At 53.2% G+C, this 13,215-nt stretch overlaps 1 pseudogene; it reads left to right on the forward strand.

Annotated features, from left to right (window-relative positions):
• The first annotated feature begins 715 nt into the window (after positions 1 to 715).
• LOC146802369 (kelch repeat and BTB domain-containing protein 7-like) lies at positions 716 to 11,378 on the forward strand (annotated as a pseudogene).
• Positions 11,379 to 13,215: the final 1,837 nt, after the last annotated feature.

A 13,215-nucleotide genomic window follows, 5' to 3' on the forward strand; every position in this document is an offset into this window, starting at 1 on the left:
CTATATAAAACAGCAAACAGAATATATATATATATATCTATCTCCACCAAACGATTCCTCCATGAAAGAAATCCAGGGGACACAGCAGGAAACTTTTGTTTTCTTTTAATAACAACAAAGCTGTAAAGCACAATGCATACCGCCTTCTTCAGGTGCCACCAGCCAAACTGAAAGTCCATTCACCATCCTCCTTTGTACTCCTTAGGCCCTCCCAGTTGTGGGAGGTCAGGAGGCTCCACTTCAATTGGTAGCAGTTGCAGTCCGAAGTCCGGGACTACAGCTCCCAATATCCATTGTTACGGTGTATATATACACATACACACACATACATACATATGAACATAGCAATCCACCAAAGAAGTATGTCAAAGCCTGACTCTAGGATTCAAAGCGCTTTATTAGACAAATATGAATGTGTACTTGGCAGCCTGCTGCAACATCAATCCCAATGCATTTCAGCTCCACTTGGAGCCTTGATCATGGGAGAAATGAAATGAGTGTGGAGTCAAATAAAGTATGTGAACTGAAATCTTTTCAGACTTAGCAGGAGCATATATTCTGTGCAGACCACTTTTGTAAAATGGTCTGGCCACAAACCTCCATTTCCCGCCTGCTTGACGCTGTCCCTGTCCCTCCTTATTTAAAATAGCAATATTGGGCTACTTTTTGGTTGGCTTTGGGCTAGAGAATGCTTAAACAAATCCGGCAACACTGACTGCACAGGATAAGAACGAAGCTCTTGGGTAGATAGCTCTCAGACAGGAAGATGTCCTGCCGCTCAGTGTCGAGTTACTTCTCGGGGCCGGAGGAGCTGACGGACGGCGGCCACGCTGCAGCGATTCTGGCACAACTGAAAAACTTTTACGACTCTCGGCTCCTCTGTGATGTTACGATTGAGGTGCTCGGGAGCATGGCGTCGCCAACAGCCGCCACTCCAACTACGGCCGCTGGCGGCGGTGCGAGCTCTCCCTCAGTGGAAGTGACCGGCCACCTCTTCTTCTGCAGCCGCAACGTATTGGCGGCCGCCTGCCTGTACTTCAAGAGCATGTTCACCTGTGGCCTATACGAGAGCAAGCAGAAGAAGGTGACACTGCACGACATCGACGCAGAGTCCATAGCCCTTATCATCGACTACTGCTACACCGGCCGCGTGACGCTGAGCGAGGCCAACGTACAGCGCCTTTACGCTGCCGCTGACATGTTGCAGCTGGAGTATGTGCGCCAAGCCTGCGCCGGCTTCCTGACTCGCCATTTGGAGCCAGCCAACTGCGCCGATATTTTACAGTTCGCGGATGCCTTTGACCACGCCGAACTGCGAGCTCAGACCTTGGCTTACGTGGCGCGACACTTTAGCCAGCTGAGCGGCGGGGAGTTGTGCGAGTTGAGTCTGGCACAGCTGCAGGAGGTGTTGCGGCTCGACGACCTGGATGTGGACGGCGAACGGCGCGTGTGTGCAGCCGCCTTACAGTGGCTGGAGGCCGCGCCGGCCGAACGTGGACCCTGCGCTGCCGAGGTGCTGCGCTGTGTGCGCTGGCACCACCTGGCCGACGAGGACCGTGTATACCTGGAGGAGTTGCGTGGCCGGCCTTTCGTTCAGCGCTACTGTTTGCCCTACCTGCAGGGGGTGCTAGACGACCGCTATGGGCCTGTCAGTCCGCCAACGCCCCCAGAGTCACAGACCCCACCACAGGAGAGCCCTGCCCGCCGCATCGGAATGCAGGCCAAGGAGATGATCATCATAATTGGAGACCTCGAGAATCCCTTCCGCTGCTGGGATCCTTACACTGGTGACAGCTACACCATGCCCTCGCCGCTGGCTATGGCCGGACACGGAAGCGGTAGAACAGTGACTTCCTGGACAGTCTGCATCTCGCCACAGCACGATATCTACTTTGCAGCGCAGCCTCTCAAGCATCTGTGGGTCTACAACCCCGTGCGCAACAGCTGGCGGCAGCTGGCAGAAAGGTTGCGTTGCCGGGATTGCGTGACCCTGGCATACCTGCATGGCCACATCTATGTTCTAGGGGGTAGTGACCCTACGACGGGGTCCAGGCTAAGGGAAGTGGAGTGTTACAGTGTACAGCGTGACCAGTGGGCAATGGTTTCCCCTCTTCCACACTCGCTGTACTCCTTCGAATTGGTCACTGTGGGGGACTATCTCTACGCGGTCAACCACAAGCGATTACTGTGCTACGATCCTGGCCGGGATCAGTGGGCAAATTGCGGCGCAGCGAATTCCAAGAAGCCTGCGTTTTCCAGGACGAGATCTACTGCATCTGCGATCTTCCTGTGTTTAAGGTGTACAGTCCCGCCCGTGGCGCGTGGCGGCGGGTCTGCGACATCCCGTTAGTTATCAGCACGCACAGCTACCATAGTACCCCCAGGGGCACCCCGCTCACCCCCCTCCCCCAAATTAGGTTACCCAAAGAAGACACAAGAAACAGTTGTAGATGGGTAACAAATGCTGCAGGATTTATTACATAATTTCCAGGATATGTAATAGGTGGGTTATCTTACGGGCGATCCAAGGGCAGGCGGCCATCTACTTCACCTGCCCCGCCTGATGAGCCGGGCAGCACGGGAACGACCCGCAGGTGCTGCCCCCCAAGTGATTCTTTTTCGATCACGTGCCGTTGAGATTCTACTCACACCCCCCCTCTCGGGGCGGAGCGTCGCATAGCAAACCCCCGGTTGTTCAGGCCCACAACCGCCCACAGGCCTAGCGGGGCGCCGACCGGCTTCCGGGACCTCTCGGAGGCTCCTCGTTTTGGCTCAGGCACCACGTGGTGCCGCGCAGAGGTACCCTTTGTACCGGCCTGCTTCCAGATCGCCCTGTAACTCCGCCTGCAACGAAAAGAAAACATTAAAACGTTCAGCCAAAAACCCCACCCCACCACACCACGCCGGGTAAGCGGTAGGGAGGGTAAAAGGGCGAGGTGGGCGACAAAGAGGTCGCCAGTGAGGGTGGGGGAAGGCTAAATAGCCTTCCCCTCACACCTGGGCCCGGAAGTGACGCGCCTTTCGCGTCACTTCCGGCCCCCTACACGGAGGGGGGCACGATCAGGAACCCTGCCCCCGCCCCCCCCGAAGTATGGAGTGGGGAGGGGTGACCGGGGCCCCGGGGCCACTAAGGCGCCGACCGCCGAGTGGCCCCCTGCGGGGGCCGCGGTCAGCGGCATAGTACCCCCAGGGGCACCCCGCTCACCCCCCTCCCCCAAATTAGGTTACCCAAAGAAGACACAAGAAACAGTTGTAGATGGGTAACAAATGCTGCAGGATTTATTACATAATTTCCAGGATATGTAATAGGTGGGTTATCTTACGGGCGATCCAAGGGCAGGCGGCCATCTACTTCACCTGCCCCGCCTGATGAGCCGGGCAGCACGGGAACGACCCGCAGGTGCTGCCCCCCAAGTGATTCTTTTTCGATCACGTGCCGTTGAGATTCTACTCACACCCCCCCTCTCGGGGCGGAGCGTCGCATAGCAAACCCCCGGTTGTTCAGGCCCACAACCGCCCACAGGCCTAGCGGGGCGCCGACCGGCTTCCGGGACCTCTCGGAGGCTCCTCGTTTTGGCTCAGGCACCACGTGGTGCCGCGCAGAGGTACCCTTTGTACCGGCCTGCTTCCAGATCGCCCTGTAACTCCGCCACAGCCCTGGAGGCGGCTAACCGTCGCAGCCAGGGCCCCCCACCAACCCGCTATAGTCTTACCTGCCACCTCTCCTATCTAGGGCTTCCTGCGACTAGCTGGAAGGGAACCGTCCTAGCAGAAGGGAGAGTTTGAAATTCTGCCACTTCATGACAGTGTGACAGCGCTAGCGGGGCTCAAACCTTGTGAGATCCCTTATATCCACAGGCCAAAAGATGATTCTGAAGTTTTGCCACCTTATGACACTTTGACAGCGTTTCCTGGACTCGAACCCTTGTCCTGTGAGACCATTACAACCGTAGGCACAAGACCTACCATTGAGCTATGGCTCCAGGTTGTTGAAGAGTTTGAAATTTGCCAACTTCTGACACTTTGACAGCGTTTACGGGACTCGAACCCAAGACTTACCAGTGAGCTATAGCTCCTGGTGTTGTAGATGGCCCCATCAAGGCCCCCAAGGCCCGAGACGCTATCCTAATCGGAATAGGGTCTGCTGAAATAAAGGACCCATTGGGCCTGGGGAGATGTGCCAAGAACTATTCGCCCCCCATGCGGGCAGGTTACCCTCTTCACAATTATGGGCCTGCCCTCTTAGGCTATGAAGGCGAGAAGGGGTTTACTTAACCTTTGGCCAGCCCCTCTGATTGCTAAACCCGGGGCACAGGAGAGCTCCTCGCTGCCAGCGCCTGACCATGGGCACCATCCCCTATTCCTTATGGGAATGATGCCCCTACAGATCCCTCAGTGATGTAACCCCCTAGGCGTACCAGCTTCGGGAATCTATCCAGCTTAAACATTGCGCGCTGACAGTAAAGTTCACGCGTTGAGGATTGACTAAGTCCTGCTACGCCCTTCCCATCATGCTCCTCAGAAGGAGGGTGGCGGGGGGTGCCCCCCACCACAACCCAGAGCATCCCCAGCGGTGCCAAATTCCTGCTCCGTTGAAGTAGAGATTCAGTGCACCCTGGGCGTGACCAATGTTCTATTGCCATAATGTCCCCTTGTGTTTGCCCCGCTGACACCCCAGTTATTGGGACAGCAGCCCCCATATGCTGGCTGGCGGCGCCCCCTGAGAACGGTAAAAGTGTCCGTAACCAGGATCCCAGTCTCCGCAGCTGCAGTACGCGACCAGTGATTCCGGTGGAGAATGCCACCAGCCGCAATGGTCCTCTAGGCATTATGAAAAGCACTATTTTACCTGGGCCTATCTCCAAATGATGGTGATTTCACCCAGCTGACGGCCGGAGGCCCGCCTCTGGAGCCTATTCACCTGTTTTGCTACTCGGGCCCCCTTCTGGGTGGGCCTCCGAGTTAGGGCAACGCGCGTGCTCCCCGGGCACGGTGCTGCTGACCCAGTGCGCACGCTGGTACCTTATCTGTTGCTAAATGCCCTACCGCTGGAAGCTTCCCAGGAAAAGTAGACTTCGAGGTCCCGCCTAAATTGATCCCATCGCCTGGGGGGAACCCAGTGGTGGCAGGACCTGTATGGTAACTCCATCCCGGTGTAGCTATCGCTTATTTGTGCCGCCGAAGCAGGCAATGCCCCCTTAGTCTCAAGTTCTACCCCTAGAGAATAACCTTGGGGGCAGACAAGTCTGTGGGAACCAACCGGAAACTTTGGTGCAAATACCGGCCCTTATTCTGAACGTTGCGAATGCTGCACGGTCAATAAAGCCCTGACGCCCTGGGGCTCTACGTGGTCTTTACCAAACTTTGAACGACCGCACACTTGCTATATAACAACTATACCACCCACAAACCGGGTGGAAGGTCTTCATCGAAGCAACCCGAAATCTGTCTTTGGTTGCATGGGAATGCCCCCCAAAGTACATCTGGACCTATTCCTATATGGTTCCTTCAGCTACTCCTCCTGCATGCCTAACTCTTGGTTATGGTGCCCCGCTCAGTGTTCTGCAGGCTAATCGGCTTAACCATGAACTATCGGTCGATTTGAGACAGAGGTAAACCCCGGGTTGCCATCCGCTCGCGAGCGGCGCACCCGCAACCACTTGGACAATCACGCTGGTAACCTTGTGCCGTGATTTAAGCCCTAGTGATGCGCTATGTGGTGACCACTTATTCTTTGCCGCTAAGTCAGAGCGTCCCCGTATTCAATGCGATTGGGGCACTGAGCTGCACCCATATCTAACCCATCTAGTGGCTCAAACCAGACTTCCTTTAGCATTAGATAATAACTACCATTCTATCTTGGTTGCGTAGCCCTGCCCGACTAGGCACCCACCCGGGTGTCTAGGTTACAGTTAGATATGTGTGAGTTCCCCATATCAGTGACCGTTGAAGGCTGCCCACATAAGCATGTTGGCGGGGCCGAGTTGCAGGCTTAAGCATACCTTCTTTTAGACTGTCGGCAGCGACCCGTGTGTAACTGCCACTAACATGGCAATGACCGTTCTACGTTAGGACTATCTCCCCATGGTCCGCCCTGCCCAAGGACTGATGCACCTGGGAGGGCGAGGCCGTAAGGAATGGGGGGTGGGTGTCGAGGCCAAACAACAATGACAAACGACCCAAGCCCCCTTTCAGCAAAAGGTTGGAGACGAGCGACACGTGGTCACGTGTGGTCGGGATCGGACTGCGCGACCCTTGCTGTAAGTAGCACTTTTATGACGCGCGAACTCGACCCGAAGTTATGGCAACGCTGTGCATGAGCAACATATTTACACACATATTCGGGCACGGGAGTGAGATCATGAGCCGCCAGGTCCACCACCCTCGGGAACCCAGGCATACCAGGTCCAGCAGCTCGCATACATATTCGGGCACGGCGATATTCATTGATTTACCTAGCATCGCAACCCAGCGTGAACCCTATCCGAAGGTAATCGCGCGCCGTTCATGAGCACTGTATATACATGCATCATCGGGCACGTGGATATTAAATTATCTTCCCAGAGTCCCAGCGTGACCCGCCCGAAGGTGTTGGAGTGCAGTACATGAGCCATAGGTATTAACATACGTACTCGGGCACGGTCGATTAGTGATTAGCTCAAACCGTAATGTGCGCGAAATTAATCGAGCACCGGGCACAAGCACCGACTGAATAACCTATTCGGGTGCAGGGGGTGTCGTAATGCCCGTATTCATTTACTGTGCGCGAATGTGGGCACAAGCAATTCTTGTGAATAATACGTGCACTTGTATCATGTGTCTGCATTATAGGAAACCAGCAATACATGCTGCATATTTATCTAGCGTGAAATCGACCCGAAGGTATTGGAGCAAAACTTGCGAACTATGCCTGCACTTGTATCAAGTATCTGCCTTATAGCAAGCCAGCGCATACACGTTGCATATTGTATTTGCGCGAACCAGACGCCAAAGGTATTGCACCGCTTCACATGAGTAATGTCTTTACGTTACAAATACAGGTACGGGGGGCGTGAGAGATACGTACCATAGAACACGATCCCCATTCCAGGTCACGCGAGCACCGCACCAGATTAAGCCTTGAGGTGCGTGGGGGGATTAGTAATACCCGTAATCGCCTGATGTGAACAGTGCATGTACTGGTATCATGTAGCTGCCTCATCGGAAGCCTGGAATTACATGATGCATATTATATAGTGCGAACTCGACAATAAGGCATTTGGAGCACTTTACATGAGCACCGTATTTACATTACATCCTCACGCAGGGGGTGCTTAAGAAATTCGTATTATATTACCCGATCCCCAAAACCGGATCACGCGAGCACCGCACCCGATTTTCCATTGAGGTGCGGGGGTTTTATTAATGCCCATAATCGCGTATGTGAACAGTGCACGCACTTGTGTCATTTATCTGCCATATAGGAAGTCAGCAATACATGTTGCAGAATTATATAGCGCGAACTGACCTGAAGGTGTTGGAGCGCTTTACCTGAGCACCTTATTTACATTACACATTCAAGCACGGGGCTTACAAGATTCGTGTCATACTAAACGATCCCCGTGCCAGGTCCATTGCGCCTGCCGCACGCAGCCCACTGCATGCCCCCCCCCACCCTCAACGGCAGCGTAGCCGACGGGAGGGGGGGCGATAACCTTAACCTTAACCAGGGAGAGCCACCGGGGTTGCACTTTCCGCGATCAGCGGGGACCCAGGCAGCTCCCAGCCTTGCAGTGCTGGTGCATTGGGGCTGTGAACCCACGCTAGACTCCTACCGGCTCCCACGGCACAGGGTATGCGGCTTCAAGCCGTCCGCACCCCCTTTAATTTACTTCGCTCGCGAGGGCGACCGCCATTGCAAAGTATGCCCCGCGGGCGAAAGGCCGACGGACCCGCGATCACTAAAATGTGCGCCCTGCCGGACGGTAATTGATCCTTTACACCGCGCTATAGCTCCCGCCTTAAATAGCACCGTCTGTACATTTCCGATTCAGGCACGGGAGGATAAGTGATTTGCCCAAAATCACAGGAATGGACGCGACTACGAGGCTCGAAACCTGCCAATGAGTCCTCGCGCCTACTGCGTGGATCAAACCCACGACGGTGAATTGAAACCCACGACGTTGCAATTAAGTGTTTCCCGCTCTACCAAACTGAGCTATCTGCAGAACTATTCCCGCACCAATGGCGGTAGCGCAGCCGACGGACCACACCACCGTCAAGGAGATTCCGTGATGTTCAATTTTTGGAGCGCCTTAACTTGGCACCACACAACACTTTGCACCTTTAGTTTTCAAACTAAAACTGCTCAATCAGCGAGGAATTGGCAAGCCTAATAGACGTAATGCCGAGCCATCCTAACCAGGGAGGGAGCCATGCCCTATGCAGTGGCAGCAGAGCACGCAGCCTCTCCTTAAAGAGAGGGCTCTATAATGGCACCATCTATCCAGCGCGACCGATTTGGAGCGCTTCCCCTAGCACCACGTATGCAGATGGAGCTGGAGCTCCCTATCGTGTCACACAATTGTCTGCATTGTCACCGTCTGTACATTAATCATTCAGGGACGGGGTAACAGGTGCTAGACGCGCCACTATGCTCAACTAGTAATTATTTGCTTTGGTAATCATCACGCGAGGTCGCCCGGGTGTATGGGACACCTTACCCGGGGAAAATAAGTGATATATTCCTTATCTAGCTTGAACTCGACCCGAAGGTATTGGGGCCCGTAGCACCGTATTTACATACACATTTAAGCACGGGGAGATTAAGTGATTTGTCCCGAATCACAGCATGTGGACGCGGCCTCGCGGCTCGCCCCCTGTATTCCTGCACCAGAGGTGGCAGCGCAGCCGACGGACCACATCCCTTCCCAAAAGGGGAGACGCGAGCACAAAGTCACAGGGAGATTGTGATTACCCAGAAACACAGGAGGATCAGCGTTGAAACCGAACTCGAACCCCGGTCCCCAGACCCAAGCCTGCTAACGTGGCTCGACACAATGGCCTCACTAAAAGGCACACTTTACTTCAACTATCCAGGGAAACAGAGAACGCACCTCGCACCCTGTGCCCACTGAATGCAGTGGAACATAATTTATGACTACAACCTCCCGCGGCGTAGCGATCTCGTTCAGGCTGTTACGGTCCCCCACTGCGCATCGGAAACATTGCTGCTTCCGGACTCCCTGCCCTGCCCCTGGCCAGAGACTGCAGAAAGCACTGGTTAGCCCCAGAGGGAGGCCACGAGGGACTCGCTGCCCCCCCCGTCCTCCCCAAAAGCAATGACCCTCAGGAGCAGTCGTGTGGTGCTGTACACGAGCACCGAAGACAGTGCCAGGAGATGGAGCGCTGTGCGTACGCCCCGTGAAAATTGGACCGGGGCACGTGAAGATGAATAATTCGCCCAAGACCACACTGACTGTGAAGTGGTGCAGACGGCTAGACCCAGGCACATAGAGAAAGACGGAGACTAATAGAAATAGATAAGAACAAATAAAAGATCTAGAGATAACTAAAGAATGGACACAACCACATTTGATGAGCTGTGTAGTGTCAAAGAGAGAGAGAGCAGCACAGCACCATTTTGACTAAGATATTGTGTGTTTCTCCCTGTCTGTGCTGGAGCACTTTTGTCTGCCTTGTGCTACGCACTATTGTGCAAAGCCATCTCTGTAATGTACCGCCTGGGTTTTGGACTGGAAGTGTACCCTGCCACTATAAAATTTTGTGCTTACACATAATTTAAAATTGCTATTCATTAGAGCACCCCATCCAGGGCCATCCCCCCCTTGTGCCGAAGGGCGGGACGAAGTGCTCGCCCAGGCCATACCTAGCAACCCGGAACCCCGCACCCGATGCAGTGCCACTAGCAAGGCACTGCTCAACGATACCAGATTGAAAGCATGACCGGGCGCGGGTGTCCCAAGAAACAGCTGGCACAAAGCTGAGTGACTGGCCACGCGGCGTGCCACAGAATAGAATTTAAAAGCACGTCTCCGTAGAGACAGAAACGTTTCCCCTGCGCCTTGGTTCTACCATAAATAGCAGCAATGATATTCAAAACCCACGTCTCCGTAGAGACAGAAACGTTTCCCCAGCGCCTTTGACCTCTCGACGGCTTTACCATATGCGCATTTGCCCCCTGAGCTGTCCTGCCTGCTCAGCCCTCTCGCGCCTCGCTGCGCCGTAATTGCAGGCTGATACCCCCCAACTAAGCGCCGACATGCCCCGCCGAGTGTGGGGGGGGCGGGGGGGGTCACCGGAGACCGACCAAATATTCGCAACCGGCCGACAATCCCCGCACAAAAGGACGGGCGTAAATTCCCCCCCCCGGCCAAGACCCAGGAGAGGCTAGCCACCCAACGCACATCCGACACAAAGGCCCTGAGCCATCGTGGCCCAACTTGCGCCCTCCCCGCCCGCGGCTATCCGGGCCGCAGGGCCCCGTCGACCTGGTACTGCCCAGGGACGGGGCCGGGGCGAGAAGGGTTAAGCAAGACTCACCTAGACAGCAAATGGTGACGGTGGGACCCGCGAGGCGATGTCGACGGCCACAAAACCCCGAGACAGCGACGACCGACCGAGGTGGGTAAAAGGGCGAGGTGGGCGACAAAGAGGTCGCCAGTGAGGGTGGGGGAAGGCTAAATAGCCTTCCCCTCACACCTGGGCCCGGAAGTGACGCGCCTTTCGCGTCACTTCCGGCCCCCTACACGGAGGGGGGCACGATCAGGAACCCTGCCCCCGCCCCCCCCGAAGTATGGAGTGGGGAGGGGTGACCGGGGCCCCGGGGCCACTAAGGCGCCGACCGCCGAGTGGCCCCCTGCGGGGGCCGCGGTCAGCGGCAGATTGTTTGCCACGGTGGGCGGCTTCTGCTCATTACTTGTACCAAACAACACGGGCAAAGGGACGATGTCACTGGCCTTTATCAGTACGATGCGTCCGCTGATCGTTGGTTAAAGGTGGGTGTCAAGAGAGGATTGCTGTCCTCACATGATGAGGTTATCCGGTCTGCGCGTGTCTTTACGCCTTGCCTTGAGCCAGGACAGAGCGTCATGAGCGAAGAAGATGATGTGATCATCGAGCTCCACAATATGTACTAGGGTAACCCAAAGGACCGTTGGACTGGGGAATAGAGCGATACATACAACAATCTGGTACAACCGGCATAAGTCAACATTTGTTGCAAGACAGAAACACAGTTTCTTGCAGAACAAGCATACACTACTGTTTTAAGCCTCTATGAAGTGTCAAAAAAGAGGGAAATAAACAATAACAACAGAGACCTAGAATATGCAAAATGTCACGTATATTCAATTTATACCGATTTATAATAAAGTATGTTTGCAGCCTTTGAAATTTTGTTAAATACAGAAGTGCTTCAGAGTATCCTGCATTTCAGGGATGTCCGTGTATATGTGATTCAGGAAGAAGGAACTACATGTCCTTTTGCGGATTAGGTGTATGGTAGGCAAGTCAAAAACGAACAGTAAGATCTATTAAATGGTCTATTAAGCACATTCTTTGTGAATGTCAAAAATAATTTCACAAATGTTACCTTGAGCAAGGCTATATTATATCTCCAACTCATACAAGATTTTTCAGTTGCCCATAGCCACCCGTTTGCAGCACATGCTGTCCCTTTCTGGGCGTGGATCAGATTTCACACTATATAAATTGAAGCAAATGGGATAGATACTGGGACCCCTTTTTAGGTCGAGCATGTGCAGTGCATTCGCTGCTGTGAGGCATGGGGTACTCGGGTATGGACTTTCAGCTTCACCCACTCTCTGACCATCTTTCCTATTGGCTCCTGTTTCTAAATGGTTGCTTCTGATTTGTTGTAACGCCTTGTCAGCATTTGTAATCGGCCATCAGGACTGGACCTTTTACTGTGTCCTTCACTGACTAGCTTACATTAGCCCTTCTGAGAACTCTTTGCTCACTTTATCTAAAGAGCACCGGTGGTACGCCAGCTTTAGTAACGATGTCCGCTTTTTTATTTATTTGCAGCACAACCTTTAATGTGGCTAAAATATTTTCAGTCTGATGTAAACGGGAAAGAAACTTTAAAGCCAGACAAATTGCACTAAAGCAGCCAGTCTCACAAACGACAAAACATTCTTGGCAATGAGACTGGAAGAAACCGCAAAGCTTTCGAGCCTTTAAGAGCTATCACCAGCAACAATCTCACAACGTGGTGAAATGCTGCCTACTGCTTTATTGTTATTATTATTTTTTTGGATGCGGGTTGGATTCGGCATATGGCAGCTGCTTCTTTTACCATGTGTAAAATTGCATTGTAAACGTGACAATTATCTATATATTTCTTTTTTGCTACACGGTGGGCTGACGTTATTTGCATTTCTGCCAGGGATCGGCCTTGAAGCTGGGGAACAGGCTTAGAGTCTCGGCAGGGGCGCTTGACGTCCCGTGATTCTGGGCAAATCACTTAACTCTCCCCGTACCTAAAAAAGCATTTGCAATGAAATAGGTCTCACATAACTGAAAGTTTGAGCTGTTGGTGTTTCATTATTATTTGCAGCGCGAATGGCTCAAACTTTCAGGAATGCGAGACCTATTGCATTGCAAATGCTTGTTCTATTTACCCGGCTAGTTCGATTTAGGTCACGATTATTCCGGATTCTCAAGCTCTCTTCCCCATTCTGCTACATTCTACACTGTGGTTTCTCTGTGTTTGTTCCACGCTCTGTCTTCCTCGCTCTCTTACTCCCTGTCTTAGCTGCCTATCCCTCCCATGCTTACTCGAAATCTCCTTCAATTGGCATGACCAGTTAGGCAGGTAACGCAAATCTATAATAATGACATAATTTAAGCAGATCAAGGTAAAGGAGTTGCTGGTTGACTTGTGATTCGCTTTAGGTGCCAGTTCAAGCCTGTGGATGCTTTATGTAGGGCATGAAGTAAACAAACACAGTGAGGGTGCCATCTTGACTGATTTGACACATGCAGTGCCAGGTGTGACCGCCTCTCAACATTGACAGACACACAACAACAGGCCCTTCCTGTGAACAATTGCAACGCTGGGTTGCTGACTAGATGCATGGCGTTACCCTAGATTGTCTCTAAAAGTATTTCCTACTGTAGGCAGTTGTGTAAATTCTTAACAAACAGCAATGAATGAATCGATCATCAAAGTCAGAGGACATATCAAACCGC

Source organism: Triturus cristatus, chromosome 8 (genome assembly GCF_964204655.1).
Source record: "Triturus cristatus chromosome 8, aTriCri1.1, whole genome shotgun sequence".
Lineage (NCBI taxonomy): Eukaryota > Metazoa > Chordata > Amphibia > Caudata > Salamandridae > Triturus > Triturus cristatus.